Raw genomic sequence first — 24606 nt, 5'->3', positions numbered from 1 at the left:
GTTGGGTCACGGAGAGTGCTGACACTGAACACAAATGCAACACAGAAGGAGGCAGAATCAACATGCAAGGCAGTCATTTATAAAACAGAAAGTAGAGACCAGTGTGCCCTCGATAAGTGTTGGCCACGCACAGCACACTCACTATATATCTATTTTATTCAAAATGATTTTGCCCAAAGGGTTTTTCACTAGTAAATTTACAAGCACTAGTAACACCCAACAGAAAAGAGAAGAAAAGAAAACTTTTTCAACCTAGTCGGTGGCAAAGGAAGGTGCATGGTTCATCAACTGGAGCAGAAGGAAGTTAGGTTACAATACAAAACATGGACCCAGAAGGGGCAGCCAGACTGCAGTGACTAATGTGACCACAGGTATCGAGCATTTCATCATCACAAGGGGAATTTAATGCCTTACTTATGTGGACTAACGACGTATGATCGTCTATGTGATCGATGGAGAGATCTGGGCCCTTATTTAGCAGTAGATCGTCAAAAGCGTTGTCTCCTTCCACGCTGACCGTACTCGGTAGATGTTTCTACAGGTCCTCAAGGATGGACCTTCCAGAAAGCATTATATTCCATTTCTACGCTGCTTGTGAAACATGTTACTGTAGACCATAGTTTGGCTTTGCTGTCAGTTACTGGACAAGCATGCGAGTCCCTACTGTCCTTACGTTTAGGTCTTGCCTACAGACCGCTCCAGCTGCCTGGAGAGAGCTTGTGTTGTCATACACAACACAATACACAACATAGAGAAGTGGGCCTTTTTTGACAGCCCATTTAGGCAAATAGCTACTGTCGTTGAGCTTGCTTTTGTCACTGGCTAACAGGGCTGTCCATCAGTACTGGTATATGCCCATGGTATTTCATGGATGTGAACATGTTTGAAAAGTAGTTTGTACATGCAAAGGCTTTTTTTAATGTTTTAAATGCTACCCCAGTCTACGCCTCTCCCTAGCCCCAGCTGGCCCACTCTGATGGCCTGCATTCATTAAAACAAATATATATATTTGGGGCCCACAAGTTGCAAACTGCTACACAGCACCTCGTTTCACCTTGAAATGATCTTGAGCGCAGTGTTTTCTTTAGCATATCACTCACACATGGCTGGCTGTCATGCTGCAACAGTAAAGTAAAAAATGGCTGCCAAAGCATTTGCATATAGGGAAGCCAGCTTGTAATGGTTTACCTAATTTGGATCCGACCGACCCAGGCAACTATCGCCCCATATCCCTTCCCCCAGCCATCAGTAAGATCACTGAGAAACACGTAAATTTAACTCTATCAGGGTTTCTCGAGAATCATGGCCTGCTCCACCCCTCCCAAACCGGCTTCCGTCCACGCCAAGGTACTGAGACCGCGCTTCTGGCAGTGGTGGAAGATCCTGGACTCTGGAGGATCGACGGCCATTATACTCCTTGACCTGAGCGCCGCCTTTGACACGGTGAATCACCTGACTCTGATCCGGCGTCTCAGGAATATAGGTATCAGGGGCACGGCACTCCAGTGGCTATCCTCCTTCTTGGAGGATAGAACCTTCCAGGTTTTCAATGAAAGCACGGCTTCCAAACCCATACACCTGCCGAACGGGGTGCCCCAGGGCTCTTCGCTTAGCCCGACTTTATTCAACGTGTATATGTCCCCCTTGGCAGCCAAAATAGAACCATACGGAATCCGAATTATCACCTATGCTGACGACACCCAGCTAGTGGTTGGACTTACCCAAACCGAACAGGAAATCTACATCCTCCACTCCTGCTTGAACGTCATCTCAAGCTGGATGGATGACTCCCAACTTAGGCTCAACGGAGAAAAAACGAGATTATGATCTTAGGTAATTCCCTCCACTATAACCCCAGCCAGCTGTGGCCATCATGTATGGGCCCAGCCCCTATCCCAAAATCAGAAATCAGGAGTCTGGGGGTATGGCTGGACCAGGACCTCAGCCTTAGAACGCAAGCCAGGAAAACAGCAGCCCTCTGCTATTGCTTACTTAGACTGGCCCAAAAGGTCTTACCTCTTCTTCCATCCACAGCTAAAAAAGTACTAATTCAGTCATTAATCCTTTCTAGACTGGATTATGGGAACGCCCTGTATTTGGGCGCCCCCATCTCAGCAATCAAGAAACTACAATCCATACAGAACAGCGCAGCGAGACTCCTAATGGGAGTCCCTAATAGACCGTCAGCGGAACCGGCCCTTTGCTTCCTTCACTGGCTCCCGGTTCAGGAACGAATTAAATTCAAGTCCTTATGCCTAGTGCATAAAATAAGGCAGGGACTCGGTCCTCCGTCGATTTCCACCATGATTCGCCCATACAAAGCCAAGCGTAATCTCAGATCAGATGATCTGCATCTGACTGAGATCCCTAGGATTAAGAGGTCCAGAAGTGGTGGTAGGCTCTTCTCTTATAACGCCTCCAAACTCTGGAACGCTTTACCTCTTCACTCATCATCCCCGATCACATGACCTTTCGGAAGCAAATAAAAGCTCACCTCTTTCCTTAGCTTCTGGTTCCCCCTACTGTCGGTTATTAGCACTGGGATGCCTCCGGGTAGCCATGCGCTCTACAAATGCTTTTCCATTCCATTCCATTCCACAAGATGGCTATGTGTGCACATGCTAGCCCATGTGCTGTGATGTGCCGGAAGACTACAGGGGCCAGTGCAAACCAGTGCTGGCAAAGAGAATATGTTTTGAAACAAAAATATTTTCCCTTTTGTGCTGTGACTTTACTGAAGCAAAAAGCTGCTAATCAACAAGGATCAGAATATGCACTAATCAAACCTAAAATATAAAGCAGGCCTAAATCCCGGCAATTATTCACCATTCTTAAGAATTACATAACATTTTACTGCATGTATAAAAAACATCCAATTTTTATTTATTGCCATCAATTAAAGCATATCCTTTTTTCCTTTTCATAAAAATTATTACAGTAGAGAGTAACACAAATTAGTATTACATACACAATAGACCTCACTTAAAAAATCCTTGTTGTCACCCAATTTTTACAACACACTTAATATTCAGGTCTCAAACACATTAAAAGCACACAAGGTCTGTTTCCTATCATAAACGCATATTAAAAACATTTTAAAAGTTATGTTTAGCATTTTTTCGACGAGGCGTTTCAGTGGTACATAAAGTGGTTCCCTCCACCTTCTTCAGGATTTATTAATAGATATTGTAAAATATCTCTCTCATTTGTAGTGGGGCTATATTGATGCTTTTTTTATCCCAGCGAAGACCCCCAAATTTCAGATACTAATTTCTTATTCCAGTTTAAATTCTGACACACAAAATTAGTCTTGTGTGCTCCTTTTAGCCTCTTTATTTAGAGTCACCGCGAACCCTGGATTTTCGCAAATGATAATTTTAGTGGTATTCAAAAAGGTGGTCCTGTCCTTTGCAGTACAGATTTCAATTGAAACCATCTGCATAGTCTATATAAACAGACTAAAAAGTGCTTCATTTTTGCTTTTCTAATTGCTGGGTGCATGGAGTACATTTACAGGCATTTCAATTTTAGTGTGTATTGCAAAAAAAACAACAACAAAAAAAAAAAAACACACAATCCTACATTGTCACATAATTCAATTGAAAAACTCCTCTCACTTTGCAGTCAGAGAAAGAAAAGTAAACTCCAATGTCCATGTTAAAAGAAGGAAGCAGGCTGACATCTGACCTCAATCTTTGAATCTCCAAATTTAGACAAGTTAAAAATTGACTTTATTCGCATCTTTATTTATTGCTCTGATTTTCGTAACCGACCAAAAATTAGGTCAAAACACTGCTCAAAATGAAACCATTTTCAGTAGAAGCCCATCTGCCTTTAAAAACGCCCAATGACGGGAACAGGCAACAAAATGCACTAATGAAAACAAGGAGTGAGTGCGTTCTGGGGCTTGTGCATGCCACTGGGAGTGAACGTGGACTGGCAGCCCCTTGAAATGTGTTCATGCCCCCCAGAGCAGCACGCCCCATAGTTTGAAGACCACTACTTTAAGAAGATAGCCAAGAAACATTCACACAGACTGTTATTGTAAGAGCTACTAACTCCGAACAATTAGCCAGAAACAGACTAAACCCACATCCAGATGGACAACCATAAATCAACTTTCTTAGACGTGCTAAAGGAAAAGTTCCCTTATGCAACAACCACTGGCAATGCCAATTCGTCTGGCTTATGAAGTGACTTTTGTGCCATTGATGGGTTTAGGCACTCAATAACTTATCATAAATGCACAACAGTTCTAGTTATCCCATTAACTGCAGCTCGTGCCCCAAGATAGCTATAACTCGCGCCCCCGCCACGCATAGTTTTCTCATCAATAGTTTAATTGCAAAATCTTGCAGTGTTATTAACAATGATGTCATAGAAGATGTCATGAGTGATGTAATATGTGCGGTAATTCACAGTGCACGAGAGCGCAAGTTATAGTTACCTTAGGGCAAAAGTTATAGTTACTTCAGATAACTTTTACGTGGTGCGTTGCTGTGGTTTTCAGAGTTTAAAATGTTACGTTGTTACTGAACATTTCACCGAACTGTAACGTAATCTTTGTTTTTATCAGGTAATATCTGGAGTTTCATTTAAAGTCAAGTAATATTTTGTTACCATACATAACTCCAACATCTGGCCGTGCAGTCAGCCAACTGCATGCTGCGCACAAGGGGTGATGGTTGACCACAGGCCCTGTGGCCAACCCACCTGAAGGCAGCCAACCCCACACCACGCACAGCCTTCGGCGATGCAGCGTAGGGTTGGCCTTTGGAAACATAATCCTAACTAACTACCCAGTGGCAAAAAAAAAAATATATATATATAAAAAACCATAGGTTTCAGGGATTTTTTAGTTAGCTGGACATTTCACTCGTACAAAACCATAGAAATTCCCCCGTTATAGTTAGTTCAGCTAACTCGCGCCCCCCACAATGCACTGCTGATGACGTCACATATTACATCACTCATGACATGGTCAGTGACATCACTGATGACATCACTGATGACATCTCAAATGACATCACTGATGACATCATCCAGTGTGTGTGTTTCTGTAAAGTTTAAATATGTTTATTATATATAGGGAAAGGCATATTGAAGAATCAGTTGGTGTATAAGTGTGTGAATGGATGATTTTGTTGTTGCGTGACTGACTCGATAAGTGAGTGATTAAACGTATCTTACTGAATGCATGGGTTAGTGACTAAACTGTGTGAATGTCTGTATCAGTCTCTCTGTTGGTGTGTAAGCGGAGGTATGGGTTTGCTAATAGCTACATGAGTGTCTATATGGGTTATAGATTGGTTGTCTGAGTATGTGTATGGGTGCCTGATTGTTTGTATGGGTGGGGTGTGTGTGACTCTGTGCATAGAAGTGTGACTGGGTGATTCACTGGGTGCATGGTTTCAAGAGTGCATCTGTGATGGACTGTATTGCTGGGTGAGTGTGTGTATGGTTGCGTTAGTGAGTGAATGTATATTTCAGTGGTACATGTGTGAGTAGCTACATATGTGAAAGGCAGTATATATGTGTGTTGGAGTACATAAATGGCTATAAGTGAGTGTGATTGTGAGAGTGGCTGTATGGATGAGTGTGTGCTTGTATCATTGATTGTATAAGAGCGTAGGAATGTGCTAGTATTTGTATGAGTAATTGAGCTGGTGTGTGTATAATTGTATAGGTGAGTAAATGGCAGTGTGATTAATTATTTGCATGACTGAGTAGGTGTGTGAGAACCTCTGTGGATGAGTGGCGGTGTGTGTGTCTATATAGGTGTATGAGTGCATATGATAGTCCTGTACTGAGTGACAATAAGTATGAGTGACTGTACGGATGAGTGAGTGGATGGGTGTGTAGACCTAAGAATCAGTAAGTGGGTATGTAGTTATTGGTGTTGGAGTGTCTATGGTTTTGAGAATGGCAGTCTGTAATTTAGAGTGGGTGTATCAAAGGTTATGTTAGGGTGTGAGAAGATGCATCAGACTATCACATGGATGATGTCATCAGTGATGTCATTTGAGATGTCATCAGTGATGTCACTGACCATGTCATGAGTGATGTAATATGTGACGTCATCAGCAGTGCATTGCGGGGGCGCGAGTTATAGTAAGCTGAACTAACTATAACGGGGGAATTTCTATGGTTTTGTACGAGTGAAATGTCCAGCTAACTATAACACCCCTGAAACCTATGGTTTTTTCTGTGAATTTCTAAGGTTTTTTAAATGCTAATTCCTAACTATAACGTGCCTGAAACCTATGGTTTTTTAAGTGAATTTCAAAGTTTTTTTAAATGCTAATTTCTAACTATGCCTACAGAAATAGGACATGTGAAGAAAGAAGAAAAAACACACAAAGAAGAAAAAGAAATGCAGAAAGAAGCTACAGAAGTCTTCAAAGACAAAGAAAAGTGCTGGAAGAAGGAAGACATGCAGAAAGAACAAACAGAGGAGGAGAAAGTCTTTGATGCAAAATCATCCGGTACCCTCAACTTTTTCAGATGGGTACTGGTGGTAACTGACTGACTAACCAGTCCTAAAGCCAGTGCTATGCTAAAAGACACTTAGAATAAAGTAAAAACACCTACATACACTAGGGAACACTATGCGTTGGGGTACCCCTGTTATTAGCATGACCTCCTCTGTAAGCCCCTAGTATATAATAGGGCAGGGGGATTAAAACTACCTCTTAAAACGCGTCACAGGGCGCGTTTGCACACTAGTGAAGGGGGGGCTGAGCTGACGTGTGCAAACACGCTCTATGGCTGTTTTAATTTGGAGGATAAAATCCCCTTGAATCCTGAGTGTCCCTTGGGTACAACTAGCCCATCAGGTATCTCTAGTTAGCACCACAGAGCTGCCTTGCAGAGAAAATGGGCACGGCCTGGACCACCTCTCTGCAACGCAGCACAATGCTGCTTACTGGAAGCACCTGGTGGGTTAGTTGGCCCCCAGGGGCCCTCAGGATTGAAGGGGAATTATTTCCCCAACTTAAAATGCGGCACAGGGCGTGTTTGCACACGTCACCTCAGGCCCCGGCCCCTCCCTTCACCACTGTGTAAACCCGCCCTGTGGCGGTTCTAAGTTGAGAGATTAAGTCCCCTTGAATCCTAAGGGTCCCTAGGGTCAAACTACCCCACTAGGTACCTCCAGTAAGCGCCACAGAGCTGCGTTCCAGAGAGGTGTGAAAAGGGGCGTGGCCACCGAACACCTGTCTGCAACGCAGCTCCCTGGCGAACACTGGAGATACCTGTTGAGCTAGTTGGCCCTAAGGGACCCTCAGTATTAAAAGAGAGTTAATCCCCCCAACTTAAAACGCGCCACAGGGCGCGTTTGCACAGTGGTGAAGGAAGGAGGCGTGGCCTGAAGGGACATGTCTGCAAACACACCCTGTTGTGCGGTTTAAGTTGAGGAATTAATTCCTCCTCAATCCTGAGGGTCCCTGGGGGCCAACTAGCCCACCAGGTACCTCCAGTATGCGCCAGAGAGCTGCCTTGCAGAGAGGTGTTCAGAGGCCACACCCCTTTTTACAACACGCTGCAACGCAGCTCCGTGGCGCTTACTGGAGGTACCTGATGGGCTACTTGGCCCCCAGTGACCCTCCGGATTGAAGAGGAATTAATTCCTGAACTTAAAACGTGCCACAGGGCGTGTTTGCACACATCACCTTAGGCCCCGCCCCCTCCCTTCACCACTGTGCAAACGCGCCCCGTGGCGCGTTAAGTTGGGGGGGATTACCCCCCTTGAATCCTGAGGGTCCCTGGGGTGCAACTATCCCACCGGCTACCTCCATTAGGCACCACAGAGCTGCGTTGCAGAGAGGTGTAAAAAGGAGCGTGGCCTCAGAACACCTCTCTGCAACGCAGCCCCCTGGTGCATACTGGAGGTTCCTGTTGGGGGTCCCTGGGGGCCAAATAGCCCAGTATTTAAGGGGAATTAGTTTCCCTTCCGCAAACGCGCCAGGGGGTGCGTTTGAAGACTGCTGAAATGAGGCTGCATAGCCCCCCTTCTTTTTCTTATTTTTTGGCCCTGGGGACCCCATCACCCAGGGCCTGCCCCCTAATTTATTTATTTTTGTAATTTACATTTTGGGAAGGGGGCCGCGTGCCCCCCCCCTCCCGAGGCCTTAAATCAGCCACGGGGACCCCATCCCCCGGGGCATGGCATTTTTTTTTAATTTTTTTTTTTTTTAATGGAGGGGGGCTGCGTTGCCCCCTCCTCTGGCCACTAAAGGCCCCGGGGACTACCGGTTCTACTGAGGCACAAGATGGCTGCCAACACTTCCTGGTTTGGAGTGTTGACAGCCAATTAGCATACAGCTCGTGCTCGGGAGGGTACGCGGACCCTTCGAGGCCATAGATATATATGTGATTTTACTTTTCATTTTCTCAGGAACTACTGAACCGATTTACACCATTTAACCAAAAGGCACAAGTGTGAACCAAGGTCTACCTTTCTGCCAAATTTGGTGTAATTCCGTTCAGCAGTTTGGGCTGTAGCCGCGACTAACGGTCCCTATGGAAAATTGCATGGGTTTTGGGACCCCCCCCCCCCCTTTTTTCTCAGCCCCCGCTTGACGTATCACCCCGAGACTTTCAGGATAGGGGTAGACCGGAGTGGGCCACGAGTTTTGAAACTTTCGCGAAGATTTGTCAACCGGCGCCAAAGTTATTCTAAATAGAATGTTGAGGATTTCCTATGGATAATAGGTCCTAACTATAACTACCTACTGGCGACCGCTAGTAGGGTAGGAGATATATATATAACACAGATCTAAAGGATTTGTTTAAGCAATTGGAAAAAAGCATGCGTTCAGAGCAATCAAAGTGGTGGGAGCACAAGTCACTCTCTCGCTACCTGGAGGTAGGACGTATTCCACGTGGACTCCGAATTATGTTGGCCCCTAGCTACGAAAATCCGGATCCCAACATTTTAGCAGAATGGGCCGAATGTAATTTGGAGGCCTCAAGTAGATTGGTCAAAATCCTGATCAAATATGCGGAGAGTGATCGAGCTTCCCTACAGATTCAAATCAACGAACTGAATGTTGCCATATCTAAAATCGGGGCTATAGAATTGGAGAAAAAGTACCGAGAGGAAATGCATGTGTGTCTGAATAAGGAAGAAGAAATAATTAAGAAACAAAGTTTTCAAATTTCAGAGAGACAAATTAGATTACCAAAATGGGCAAATTTTTACATTTGCAAGAAAATTCGATTCTTTCAAGAAAGCCAAAACAGGGACTCATATGCCGATGCAACGGTCCAATATGGAGAATACAGTCCAGGCATCTACGTCCATATCTGATTTGAGCTCTGCACCTGAAAGTGAAGCTGAGGGTGATCGTGGCAATTCAGGTTTGGGGTTTACAAAGTTTACCCTGGCGCAGGAGGTGGATTGCCTGCGCCAGGATCGCAGACAAACGCTAAGACCTCGCGCACAAAATCGGAGACAACCAAATGGAACAACCTCAAACGAAGGCAGCGCAGACAGTGCAATAAAAACAGATGTCAGCGCCAAGCCACAACACAAGAAATACCAAAAGAAATGGAATCGCAAACAATAAGCCCTATTACCAATTCTCTCTCTCTTATCAACTTGACTGATATGCAGCTTACGAACAAAGAACAACAAATGTTGTCTCTTGGACTGTCTTATACCCGCCCAATGATTTTAACTATGCACAAACCCGCATTGATCTTTATAAGTACACCCGCAAGTTAAAATTGAGAAAATTTTATTCACTCAACAAAAATAAACCGCAAATGAATCAAGAAGTCAGGCTATATGACAACGTTAGCCCTGCTTTATTTACGGTTAAGGACTTTGACTTACTAAGTGACTTACAGTCTCTGCACAGAGAAGGGACACTTGACAGCACCATGTCAACCATCAGTGGTGAGCCAAGACTCAATATGCCGGGTTTAACAGGGTTTAAACCTAAATCGACCTTTAACCCTATAATGCTGCACGATAACATCGATACATACAATGAATTGGTTGTAACTGAGTTGAAGAAATTGCATATTTCCACTACACGGGCATAATGCAGCAAACACAAACAGAATAATTGTTATGGCAGCCTCATGAAAAAGTTACAGGATAATGACAACTTGATTATCCGCCAATCGGACAAGGGAGGTAACATTGTTTTATGGCCCAAAAAAATGTATCTGAATGAAGCTTTACAACATCTTAATGACCGCCAGTGCTATAGACGTGCTAACTGGGAAATGGTAAAAACTGCATGGAATAGTTTTAATAGTAAATTACTTTCATGGAAGAGTGCCGGTCTATTAAGTAATGATGAGTTTACATTTCTCAAGACCAACCATCCGGTAATTCCAGCCTTTTACCTAATCCCAAAAATTCACAAGAACTCAGACGTGCCTCCTGGTAGGCCGATAATCTCAGCTAAAAACAGCATGTTGGAGAACACTTCCCGCTACATTGATTTCTTCTTACAGGAACATGTTAAAGGGTTACCATCATACCTACAAGACACGGGAGACTTCCTAAGAAAGATTGAGACTGTTGATTGGCAGGAGGATTTCTTATTGGTTACCCTTGATGTCACTAGTCTGTATACTAGTATACATCACATGGATGGTAACAGAGCAATGGAACATTTTTTACGAACTAAACCAATGTACATGTTACAACACAATAGAATGCTGCTAGACATGGTGATGACCTGTTTGATCAATAATTACTTTTTATTTCAGAATCAGATTTTTCAACAGTTGAGAGGAGTAGCGATGGGGGCTGCTTCTCCCCTAGTTACGCATGTTTGCACATGGGTCTATGGGAGGAGCAGGTCCTCAAAACTAAATTTAATGATATCATGAACAAACGCGTCGTGGTGTGGCATCGTTATATCGATGATCTGTTCCTTATTTGGAGGGGGTCGGAAACAGCAGCCAGCTCTTTTATTAAAGAGCTAAATGCAAATGATCTCAATCTGGAATTCACATCCCAGATCAGTAGTATTTCTGTTGCTTTTCTAGATGTTGAGGTGTATATACACACAATGGCCAGATTCGTACCAGACTGCACCGGAAGTCAACAGCAGGGAACACAGTGTTGCACGCCTCCAGTCACCATCCAGGGCACCTGATACGCAGCATCCCTTATGGGGAGATGTTGCGGATCAGACGCATCTGTAACACAGAGGAGGACTGCATTAAGGCCCAGCAAGAAAGCAGGTGCAGGTTTCTGGATAGGGGGTATCAGACCCACTTGTTAGATAGTGCCATTCAAAGAGCTAACAGCATCTCCCATGAGAATGCTTTGTGCATCAAAACCAGTTCCAAGACTCAACTTACTGAACACAATACCATCAGTGAACCTCCAAGACTAATTACAACCTTTAGCCTACAGCATAATAAACTACGTATGATCTTCAACAAACACTGGGGAGTCATTCAGGGCGCACGGTCATCGGGGGGACTCTCCCGAAAGCCCCGGTATTAACTTTTCACAGAGCTCGCTCAATGAGTGATATGTTGGTCAGTAGTAGTCTAGAGGTGAGATCGAATGCTTCCTGGCTTCAATCTTCTAAGGGGTTCATCAAATGTGCCTCTTGTAAGGCTTGTAAATATGGTAGGAATAAAACTACATATAAAACTCCCTTCAATGATGTTCCGGTTACGATCTCCAAGAAGTTAACCTGTAAAACTGACTTTGCCGTTTATGTGCTGGAGTGCACGTGTGGCCTGCAATATGTGGGGAGTACCAAGTTGCAGGTGCACAAACGTGTACTCCAGCACATGAGAGCCATAAGTAACCAGGATGATAACTACCCAGTGGCCAGACACTTTAAAGAGAAGCACAATAGTTGTCTGGATCATCTAAGTTACTATGTGGTGGATGCAGTATTTCCGCTCCGCCGGGGTGGTGACCGTGAATCCTTACTAAGAAAACTAGAGACTAAATACATCATCGAATTCGATTCTAAAACTCTTGTAGGTCTCAATGCAAGTGAGGATTTGCACACCTGGCTTTAATCTTTCCACCAAACTTACTAATTTCTGCAACGGCATTTGTCAATTGACTTTATTGCATCTGATACTATATGCTATAGCACTGTATCTATTTGTCCTGGAAGCAAATGGCTTGATTGTCGGGGTACTGGACAAAGCCAACTATTAGATACAGGGTGTATGCTTTTACAAATATTTTCCAGTAATCCAATTTAAATTGGTTTTGAGAATCTGTTCTGGACAATATCTTTTAGACTGGTAACATCGGTCTCTTTCAGTTTTTGCGCTTGCTTCCTTTAAAACCCCCCTTTTTTTCAATAGAATATTATATTTAGATATGTTAAAGCGTGATATAGGTGGGTCCCTCGTAAGGAAAGGTTCGTGCAGTATAGGGTTGTGACATTGGACCAGACTTAATTCATCTTTTAAAATATTAGTTCCTCTAACCAATTGATAGTTTTTTATTGTAACAGACAGAGGTGATTTGGGAAATAGAGATTTACAACTCTCTTAGAGGCGATTAGCATTTATATCTCGACTTAGTATGGCGTAAATGATTTGCACTTTTGTGTGATTTTGCATAGAAGGTTTACGATCTGTTTTTTCTGATCAATACTTGCCAAGGAAAAATATAAGACTCCAATCACAGTTTACTTAACATATCATCGTACTGTATTATATATAGCTGCTATGGTTGCTCTATGTTTGCATATTTGCACGATTCACCCACAGGGGTTGTGAGCGAGTATGTATTGGATCGGGCAAAATTGGCATACCAGGTCCGAATTTGCACAGTTGCACAAATTGACCATTGGGGCTGTAATTCATTATACATTATATTATGGAATGGTGCTATATTTGCTCTCAAACTACATAGACTCTATTCAAATTTTACATTAGTTTATCATCGTACTGTATTATATAATGCTGCTATTGTCGCTTTATGTTTGCATATTTGCACAATCTACCCACAGGGGTTGTGAGTCATTATGGATTGGATCGGGCAACTGATATACTAGGTCCCAATTGGCACAATTACGCGTTCTGCCCACTGTGGCATTATGTCAAATCATATTAAAAAATGTATATTGAAATGCTGCTATATTTACGCAAAGTTTGCCCACTTGCAGAATTTGCACATCAAATACATGTTTTTATCGAGATTTGTTCGCCGTTTATAATCAGGGGATGTTTTATTTATTTTCTCCTGCCAAATGTAACATTTGTATTCATTTCAATATGGCTTTTCCAAATCACTATTTGTTTGTGAGTTTGCTGTCCATACAAATGGAGAGTAAAGTTATGAGGATTTGTATGATGTGTAGGGCTGCCATGTACAAGAACTCTTCCATGTCTATTGACCCGCAGAGCACGTGATTAGTCACTGTATTAGTTTCACTTTAAAAATCAATAGCTTTTCACTAAAGCGTCATGTGATGAAGGCCTTCTTGAGGCCGAAATGCGTCATGGCGGTGTAGGGGATTCCTATGAAATAAAGAATAATTTTGCACAGAAGACTGGGTCCGGTTTCGTCTTTCCGAACAAATTGGATACGGAGGGCGGAGTTCCTTGGATGTATATATATATATATATATATATATATATATATATATATATATATATATTCACTTAAAAAACCATAGGTTTCACACGTTATAGTTAGGTGGATATTTAACTCGTAAAAAACCAATGAAATTCCCCCGTTATAGTTAGTTCAGATAACTATAACTCGCGCGCCCGCAATCGTGCTCATGACGTCACATATTATATCACTCATGACATGGTCAGTGGCATCAGTGATGGCATCACTGATGACATCATCCTTGTGATAGAGTGGCGGTCGCGCGAGTTATAGTTATCTGAACTAACTATAACGGGGGAATTTCATTGGTTTTTTACGAGTGAAATATCCACCTAACTATAACATGTGTGAAACCTATGGTTTTTTAAGTGAATTTGCAAGGTTTTTTAAATGCTAATTCCTAAGTATAACGTGTGTGAAACTTATGGGTTTTTCAGTGAATTTGTACGTTTTTTTAAATGCTAAGTTATGTATGTATTATTTTTTTTATATATTTATTTTACAATAAACTACGTATTATTTTTTGGTTTTTCATCGTGCGCCACCCCCGCGATTTAAAAAAAAAAATTTAAATGTTTTTCTGCCTTCGGGGTCCTTCAGGGACCCCCTGACAAAGGCTAGGGGGTCAGGAACTCCCTATCCTGCCCCCTTTTCACGTTCGCCACCTTCCTTTTTCACTCTCGCACTGAAAACAAACAAAATGGCGGCCGACACTTCCTGATTTCGACCGATTATAACGTTGACTAACATGTAACCACCAATCAGAATTACGCTCGCGCACGTTAGGGTGCTCGCACGGTGCGCGGCTATAGATATGTATGTGCTTTTAACTGCAATTTTCTCAGGAACTACTGAACCGATTGACTCCATATATGCAAAAGGCACATCCCTGACCTGAGGACTACCTCTCTGCCAAATTTCAAGTAATCCTGTTCAGCCGCTCGGGCTGTACCTTCAACTAAAGGTCCTATGGGAAAATGCATGGGGAAAACGCGTTTTTGACCCCCCTTTTTTCCTCGGCCCCCGCTTGACAAATCCCCTACTCCCCTACCCCCCCCCCCCCCCCCCCCCCGAGACTTTCAGGGTAGGAGCTGAGCGGAGCGCCCCATTAGTTTTGAAAATTTCGCGAAGATTCGTCAACCGGCGCCAAAGTTATTCAAAATAGAATTTTCAGATTTCCTATGGAAACACGGTCCTAACTATAACTATCTACTGGCGAACGCCAGTAGATAATGATAATATATATATATATATATATTCACTTAAAAAACCATAGGTTTCACACATGTTACAGTTAGCTGGACATTTCCCTCGTAAAAAAACAATGAAATACCCCCGTTATAGTTAGTGAAGGCAACTATAACTCACGCGACCGCAATCCTCTGCTGATGTCAGATATTACATCACTGTATTTAGACACCTATTTACCCATGTCTTCTTCCATTAATCTTTAGCTATACATATATTACAAATATTTATTTTTCAGAAAGACACATATGTAATCAGTGATGTTATAGTTGCCTGCACTAACTATAACGGGGGAATTTCATTGGTTTTTTACAAAGGGAAACGTCCAGCTAACTATAACATGTGTGAAACCTATGGTTTTCTAAGTGAATTTGTACAGTTTTTTTAAATGCTAAGTTATGGATTTATTAATATATATATTTTTTTCAGGTTTTTCCACCGTGCGCGCTCTGTGGGCGCTCGGTGCGCACTGAGCTCCCACGATGCGTTGTTCGTGCCGTGCGCGCACCCCGCGCTTTTTCATCAAAAAAATAAATGTTTTTTTCACCCTTGGGGGTCCTTCAGTGACCCCCTGACAAAGGCTAGGGGGTCAGGAACTGTCCACCCTGCCCCCTTTTCACGTTCTCCACCTTAGTTTTTCACTGCCTCAGACTGCGAGAGACAAAATGGCGGCCGACACTTCCTGATTTTGACCGATTAGAATGTTTACTGACATCTAACAACCAATCAGAATTGCGCTCGCGCACGTCACCGTGCGCGCACAGTGCGCGCACAGTGCGCGCTTATAGATATATATGTACTTTTAACTGAAATTTTCTCAGGAACTACAGAACAGATTGACTCCAGATATTCAAAAGGCACATCCCTGACCTGAGGACTACCTCTCTGCCAAATTTCAAGTAATTCTGTTCAGCCGTTCGGGCTGTACCTTGGACTAAAGGTCCCTATGTAAAAATGCATGGGGAAAATGCGTTTTGGAACCCCCCTTTTTTCTCAGCCCCCGCTTAACGAATCCCCCCCCCCCCCCCCCCCGAGACTTTCAGGGTAGGAGCGGAGCGGAGCGCCCCACCGATTTTGAAAAATTCGCGAGGATTCGTCAACCGGCGCCAAAGTTATTCAACATAGAATTTTCAGATTTCCTATGGAAACACGGTCCTAACTAGAACTATCTACTGGCAACTTTGGGGCTGCTTGACGAATCCTTGCGGAATTTTCTGAATTAATACACCACTCACTCCAGTTGCCATCTTAAAAATTTCATTGTGATCCGTCAAGCTGGGGTCAAGAAAAAGTTGGGGTCCCAAAACGCTTTTTCTCAATGTGAATTTCCGTAGGAAACTTTAGACATGGCTACAGCTCGAACTGCTGATGAGAATTACACCTAATTTGGCAGAAAGCACTCTTTTTGTTAAATGGTGGTCAGTGGTTGCTGAGAAATTGAAAGAAATTTCCAGTTGTATATCTAGGGACGCGGAGGATCTGCAACCCCTTCTGATCTCGTGCCGAGATCCGATTGGCTGCCAACACTTAAACCAAGTCACAAGAAAAAAGATTTAAAAAAAAAGAAAAAGGGGGCTGTGTAGAAACACCCTGGGGAGGGAGGGCACCCCCAGGGCCAAAAAAGCAGATTTAAAAAAAAAAACAGCGGGCGTCGCGTTGGATTCGCTACTCCTACTGAAAAGGAGAAAAAAAAACTAACAGTGGGCTTCCAGGCTTTGTTTCATTTAGGCCCAGGTGGGCAAGGTCCAGGGGGTCTTATGGAAATAAGGGAGCAGGGCACACAGGGCCCCCCTTCTTGGGCTATTCAAGGCCCCGGGGACCACCACCTACCCGGGATAGTTATCTAATTAAATGCGGGGAAGCCTAGCAGCTCCCCCACTGTCCCGGGGCCCGCCATCTCCCAGGACACAGAAGTGCAAAAGAAATAATGTGGGAGGCCGTACGGCCTCCCCCCTAGCCCCGAGGACCGCCACCTTCCCGGGGGAGTAACATTAATATATGTGGGGGAGCCTTGCGGCTTCATCCCCAAGTCCAGGGCAGGTTCTGCTCCGTACTCATCTGTATTTGTTTCAATACATCGGGTATAACTGCTATTGAGGGGGCACCATGAGTTCTGGTATAAATAGCAGAGAAGACCATACCCCAAGTGGTACAATCCTCTATCGGGGGAGCTATCCCCACTGGCACGCAAATTGTTGGTATTCTGTTTTTTTTTTCTGCAGGCCTGTATGGGGAAATACTGCTCAAAAGCTGTGCTATTTTCTGTGTTATCCAGAAAGGCATTTCCTCACGTGTGGTGGGTATTCTTCCCATAATCGCGACCAGCGTGAGTAATCCTTTCAGGCTGGATTGTAAGTGTTCGCCTTACATACTATGTGAGGTTTCTGTACAGTTTTACTATTTTTCTGTAAAGTGTATGTAATTCTGCTGCTGACAATGTATCAATTTCTGGATGCGGTGTGTAAGCAGCTAAGACTGGCCAGGTCACTCCTTCTCTGCTGAGCGGACCGAGTCTCACTTTATCTGTGCTATGGGGAAGGGCACCTTTAAACCAATAAATATGTTCTTGGTAAATTAACAGGACCTCTTCATCCATGTATGGAAAGTATTCTTCAGGTGTGTCATCTTCATTGTAAGTATGAAACAACTGTGTGCGTGCATCTGCAGGTGTGAATCTAACCCAAGAGTAGAATACCTCTGTCCGTAGTGCTTCGTGTGCCTCCATCATGAGGTTGACACTAACATCAGTTGCTGGAAGGCCGTATTGTAATAATTTTATAGTACCTGCATGTCTGCAATTGTCTGTAATGTTAAGAGCACCTTCCTGCTCGTCTTCCCCAGCATCCGCAACGCCGTCTCCAGTGACAGACATTGTGGAAGGAAGTAGAACGGAAAAGAGATCATGTTTTGCACAGTAAGGGAAACTAATCCTTCCAGCTTGAAAAACCTACAGCCGATACATAGTATTTACCTACTCAGCTACGGCGGATTTCCCTTCCCATCCAGATGTCTCTGGTTAAATGTGACTAGGGGTCTCTGAGAAAGCACGGCTGAACTACTCCGATTTGACAGATCAAGAAGAACCAAATCAAACCCACATTGGCTGAGCCATGTCGTGTAGTTACTAAAAAGACATAAGAGCTGCACGCTTGTTGGATAACAAACTAAGGGATTGGAGTCTAGACTGATTCCGGACACCCCCACAGGATAGGTCAGCCTATAGACCAGCTAGCTCACAGTGCCACTATAAGTCCTCGAACCCTACCAAGGAGCGAATAGTTTCTGGCAACTACTGAACATGACAACCCATGACCATTCAGGGATCGTGGAAACAGTACAGTACTTTTCGCTCAGTCAACTGTGCTCACTTAGTGTCAGAGAAATACACAGAACAAACGTTGGGGACGCTTTCAATGAGCATTTATTGAACCAGCGCCATTCTAGTATAAAACATGTTTGCTGAGACAATGAATAGACAAACAAATGTAAAAGATAAGCACCAATAGAGTAAACAGTAGATACAGTTCTACCATGGTGCTTAAACAGTGAATATATGCAGGCATAAAAACATAACAGTAATCAAGCGTACTCCTACGATGCTGACCCTACCCAAGTGTACCTAGCATGTATGTGGGTTCAAAGCCAAGAATCCCCAAGGAAAGAGCCAACCCTATTACCTGATGGGAAAGAATGAAGGACCCAGTCTTGGCCACGAGTTGGACACCCCGCAAGGGATGTCAGACCGCTGCTTGTCGAAGCTTCAACATGCAGGACCTTAGTGTCAGCGTAGAAGCGTCTCCTCTAGTTACCTAGTGAAGGTGAGGTTCTTAGATACCAAAAACTTAGCCTCAGGGTTCTACCACAATCGATAAGTTGTGAGTATGAAAATGTAAATGAACCTAAATCAACAACTGTAATCATGCAAAGTAGCCCTGTCACTCGGGTATGAAGACAGCGATGACTTTTGTACAGCGTATGTTAATCCTGTTATGTACGTTTTGTGCAGGGGAATAAGATATGATACTAAGAATTCTTATGCATAATATATGAAGGTAGTTTCAAGGAAACCAATCGATATTTATTCAGCACATGACTGGGTAAAAGGTCCTCGCTACAACCGTAATGCAGAGCCAGGTAGGACGGATATAGGTAAAAGGTCCTTGCTAGAACCGTAATGCAGAGCCAGGTAGGACGGATATAGGTAAAAGGTCCTCGCTAGAACCGTAATGCAGAGCCAGGTAGGACGAATATAGGTAAAAGGTTGTTGTGCTACTTGGGCCTAGGTCAGGGAACATAACATTAGCATCGATCATCTGCCTGTTCAGCAAAACACGGGGCAGGGGGCCACTGCGCCTGCTGAGCTCCAAGTGACCTCGAAAAAACACAGTTGGAATTCTTCACCCACCCCCTTCCCATAGTCCTCACTCCCCGTCAGGAATCGCCCCTCTGAAGGCACCCTGGCTTTTGTAGACAAAAGGGTATAGTAGACCAAATAAATCGAGGAGGATGAAATCTGGAATATTCCCCAGGTGGCGGGCCCAATGGTTAGGGCCTGGGCCCCTCTAGCTATCCAGATCCCTTCCCTGACAATGGTTCATTCGATTAGGGCTTGCAACGGACGAACCATCTCAGATAATCCCCCAAGGCCCACATTTAATAGGTCCGGCAGGGCGGCCAGACTCGATTACATCTTTGTACAGACCAAGGAATGCAATAGTTTCTGATTTTCAGGTGATCTCTAGGGGGGGGGGGGGGGAAGAGTGATCCTAACCCCCTGATATTAGATGTTTCCCCAGCGGGTCTGAGCCCTCTTGATTTAGTGCCGTCAGTTAACACGGAGACATTAGACTCAGCCACCCTTACAAACAATAAACGTAGAATTAAATGGAATAAACTGGTCGGTAACCAGCAAGAATTATCCAAAGTCTACGCAGTAGTGGCCTTTGCACTAAACAATGTAGCAGAAATTTTAGAGCAGTATTCCTCTTCCACTTATTACGGAAAATTGGCCAGCACTAATGAGGAACTATTCTCCACGCGGTCTCGTCTATTAAACCCAACTGTCCCCTGTAAAAAAGGATCTGCAAATCGGCCTCATTGGTACAATAGGACCTGCAGATTGGCCAAGAGTGCTTTGTTGGATGCAATAAAAGAGAAAGCTTGTAGGCCTGACATCCAACACAAGAGAAAGATCTATAGATCCTTAATACACTACGCTAAATTGGAGTGGGCTTCTGAAAATTGGGATAATTTAACATCTGCCTTACAATCTAGGGACGCTCGGAGATTTTGGTTGATTGTGTCAAATGGCACACACGAACCTCCTGCAATTCCAAAAACAAATATTGCTCCCGAAGCTTGGGAAAGTCACTTCAGCTCTCTCTATAAGGGGTTATCATTTGCTTCGGAGGCCCCATTATATGCTGTACCTGGTCAGGATCAGATAAATTTCACGCTGAGTGAGATTTAACTCGCAATTTCTTTGCTCCCTCCAGGTAAGGCACCCGGATTGGATGGGGTCCCAGGAGACCTGTACAAACATGAACCAAGAGTTTGGGTACCTTATCTTACATTATTATTTAACGCAATCCTTGATGGTTTGCCTGTCCCTCCTACCTGGCTCGGTGCTGAAGTTGTGCCTATTTTTAAAAAAGGGTCCCCCTTGTTGCCTGGAAATTATAGGCCTATCAGTCTGATAGATGTCGCCCAGAAACTCTTCTCGAGGCTGATCCTGGACCGTATTATGGATTGGACAGAGACCTCTGGGATTCTGAGCAACTACCAGGCTGGTTTCAGAAAGAGCGTCTCTACAACTGACCAGATCTTTAGATTATGCATGCTCTTTTGGAAAACAGTAAAGATAGACAGGGGTTCCCTTTACACAGTCTTTGTTGACCTGCGTGCGGCCTTTGATTTAGTCCCACGCACGAAACTGTGGACTGTGTTACAAGATTTAGGCCTCCCAGGTCCTCTTCTGCACATATTAGTTCGCCTTCATACTAATAATTATGCGAAGGTAAGATGTGGTAGAGATAGTAGCCTATCAGCTAGCTTCCCTGTCGAAAGAGGGGTACGGCAGGGTTGCGTCTTGGCTCCCACGCTGTTTTGTCTTTACGTAAATGGTCTTATTTCTCATCTAAATGATGTGCCAAATAGAGATGCTCCACGGCTTGCGGGCATTGGCATTTCTGCCATTATGTTCGCTGATGACACCCTGCTCCTATCTAAGACCCCTATGGGGCTCCAACGAGTCTTAGACGGTTTTGTCTCCTTCTGTATTGATCGGGGGCTAGAGATCAATACGGCAAAGACAAAATTCATGATCTTCAATCCCCCCAGGTCTCTTCGCCCTAACCCCACCATAAATGGCACTAGCCTAGAGAGAGTCCATACTTTCGAGTATCTGGGACTAACTCTGAATGAAAAAATGTCTTGGTCCCATCATCAGATAAAATCTAACCTAAAGCTAACTCAAAGGGTGGGGGGTATTCTGAAACTATGGAATCAATCAATGACTCATCCTATCGGTCCCCCTCTGGAAATCTATAAAATGCAGGCACGTGGGGCTTTAACATATGGCGGCGAACTCTGGGGCATTGATTGTGCCCCGGAAATTACCGCCACAGAAAACAAGTTCTTACGGAACTTGGCTACCCTTCCAACAAGTATGCCGCTTCTTCCCCTAAGGCTCGACATGGGTTTGAGACCAATAAAGGAGGAACTTGGTGTGAAGCCCCTAACTTTCTGGAGGCGCCTGTGGATAACCCCTGAACTCCTGAGTTATCGTTTCGAACTTATGGAACTCTACCTACACCCAGCTCTATGCAATATTCCATGGCTTAAGTACGTCAAAGGCGAACTTTCTAGGTTGGGCCTTTTGACCCTATGGACAAAACCTTTGGAGGCCTGTGCAACTATATCGCGTAAAGAATTGGTTGCATCATATCACAACTACAATCTTTCTGCATCCCTTGTAAGTGATAAATTGGGACCAATGACCATCACCTTCTTAACTATGAAGGATTACTACAACCTGGAAACAGTGCTGGATGATATTAATCCTATTACCTTGAGAAAATTATTTCTACAATGGAGATATAATGCACTCCCAATAAGAGCCCCCTCTAGCAAATGGCACCCGCCCACTCTAAAAAACTGTCCTGCTTGCTCCTGCGAACTAGAGGACGATATTCATTTATTGTTTTTTTGTCCCTCGTACACTAAGTTTAGGAAAAAGTGGATAATGCCTATTTGTAGGAATTGGGGTTTTAGGCACCATTTAGATGCCTATAGGCTGCTGAAAAGTGATGTATCCCCCCCCCCCCACCGTATTTGCCATCTCCAAGTACTTAGCAGCTGCATGGAATATTAGAAGAATTTATTTATCGAATTGAAATTTAAAATTCTACATTCTGTGGTTCTTTTATGTTGAAATACTCCTGTAACTGCTGCTGTATCTATTCTAGATTATAGATCTTCTCATTATTGTAATTTTGTTCTTTTTTGTGATTGTATGTTTAGGATTTCTTTTATGATTCTTTGAGTCGAAATAAAGATTTGAAAGAAAGAAGCTACATAACAAATATCAATAATGTTGACATCTGTGTGAATAGGCATCAAGTCAATATTATGTGTAATCAGTATACCAGATTAATATTGGTAGATATATTTTAGGATGGCGGCCTACCTGGATGATTGGCGGCATCCCAGCCCTCTGCGCTCCAACTCCTTGCTCAGTTTGGGGTCCGCCATTTAATGTCTTCGCTTTCCTCCCTCCTCCCCCACGCTTGAATGGGGGCAGATGTTTGCTGATGATCCCTGGCTTGGGCCTAACCTGGGCTTTTCTCGCCGCTGAGACTCTTCTCTTGCCTCTGCTCAACCTTCTCACTTTAATGGGGGGAGGCACGAGGCAAGGGTGGGCTGCCATAGACATTTTGCAGCCGAATGGCAGCGGGCTGGCCCGACTTTGTGATTTGTTCCCTCTCCCCCACGACTCCCACAGGAGTGCCGGACTGGAATTGAATTGAGCATATACCGGGAGTGATGTGTATTGTGGATACTACCGGTGTTGCTATAAGTGACTGGTGCCTGGTATCGTGCAGGAAGGGGCAGGACTTCAAGCCCAGGCAGTCTTTGTGGTCGTTGCCGCCAGCGAGTCCACTCAGCTTGTGCCCGGAGGCGCATAAATTCAGTGGCTGGTCCCCGCAGGGCGGGATGCACGCGGGTGCACCCGGCCAAGGGCGGGCCTGTCCTTGCCAGTCAGAACCCAGAGGAGGCTGGGCTGCACCTCCCCCCGTTGGTTTTGCATCAAAATCAGCGGGGAGCAGAGCCTCATTCTTACACAGGAACTTGTGAAGGGCCTGAACTTCCACCACCTGAATCAAGGCAACATGGTAAGCCCGTGGGGCGTTTGTTAATGCAGACTTTGTACAGCTAAAGAGGAAGGGGGCTAAGAGAGGTTTACAGCACCTCTCCTCTCACCGCATCGCAGATCGCTTGCATGTTCTAACTCTCTGACACTCTGCTTTTCAACCCCCACTCATGTTGCACAAATCTCCAACACCCCGGGGGAGGCCTCAGTCAACCTGCGATTCTGTCCACCTTAGAGGAGTTGTTCGTGGCCACTTTGCTCTGCATCCCCATCGGTATCAGTAATTTTTAATTCGCCGGTTGATCCCTGCGAGGATTTGTTTACTAGACGTTACTAATGTGTTATTAGATTTAATATGTGCTTTTATGGTTTTAATATCTGAAACCGAACAAAGATTATTTGATTGATTGACATTGTATTTGTTTTATAGTGTTACTTATACGAGTGTAGGGTGTCCGAACAATTTACCTCACAAGGGACAGTAAATGGGGGATTACAAGCTGCAGGGATCACATCATCCAGTTATCAGTATAATTTAAGAGTGTTTGGTCTGGAGAAGCACAAACTCAGGATTTAAAATGTACCTCAGTGGTTGGGGATGGCTTTACTAATACTAACCTATACACTGTAATTTGAATCTCTCTCTTTAGGACAGTTCATAGGTCTCTGTATTAAACTGGAATCGTAATTTATGAACCGCAAGTAACAACTTTATTTCTGTGATAAAAGCAGAAAACCTATCCACATAGAATACATTTCTGTGATCTACATGGTACACGTTCTTTGCGGCAGGCATAACGCCCTGCAAGGTTAGCGCCAGGTGCGGCACCTCTGGATGCACCGCCTTAACCCCTTTTATGTGTCGGACGGCTCCCGCGAGTCCGACGCCATTGCACAGGGAATCCCTCTGATGCGGGCACCAGAGGGATTCCCTTTGCCCCCAAGTAGCCTCGGGAGCTGGGGAAGAGCTTCCCCAGCTCCCGATGCGGTTTAGTCGGTTTCCCTGAAATGACAATCAGCGCGCACGTGGTTTCCCTGAAATGAGGAGCAGCGCGCGCGGCGCGTTGAAGTCATTTCAGTGAAACAAAAACGAGCTGATATCCCTATCTCAGCCCCCAGAGCACGTAGAAAGATGGGGAAGGTGTCACTGGAAAGGGGAGAATCACCCCTAGTGGATCCATGGTTGGGGATAGCCCCAGGAGGTCAATCCCCAAGCAGGGATCCACTCACTGGACACCAGAGAGAGGGGAGAGGCCCCTTGGGCAAGGGCCTTCGCTCCCCCCAATTGTTTTGGGTAAAAATCAGTCTTTCTGCACCCCCGGGAGCAGATGGGGGCAATAGTCTCCAATCTACCCCCCTTCGGGAATTTTTTTTATTGGATTTAGGGAAGAAGCTGCCCAAGATGGGCATGTCAATGACC

General features: G+C 44.4%; 1 protein-coding gene across 2 annotated transcripts in view; it reads right to left on the bottom strand.

The window, feature by feature from the left end:
• The window catches only part of DPM2 (dolichyl-phosphate mannosyltransferase subunit 2, regulatory), a 395257-nt gene that overhangs the window by 318868 nt on the left and 51783 nt on the right, over positions 1-24606 (bottom strand). The gene's annotated exons all lie outside the window — the stretch shown is intronic.

Source organism: Triturus cristatus, chromosome 1_2, assembly GCF_964204655.1.
Source record: "Triturus cristatus chromosome 1_2, aTriCri1.1, whole genome shotgun sequence".
Lineage (NCBI taxonomy): Eukaryota > Metazoa > Chordata > Amphibia > Caudata > Salamandridae > Triturus > Triturus cristatus.
This window is presented reverse-complemented; position numbering and strand designations above follow the sequence as displayed.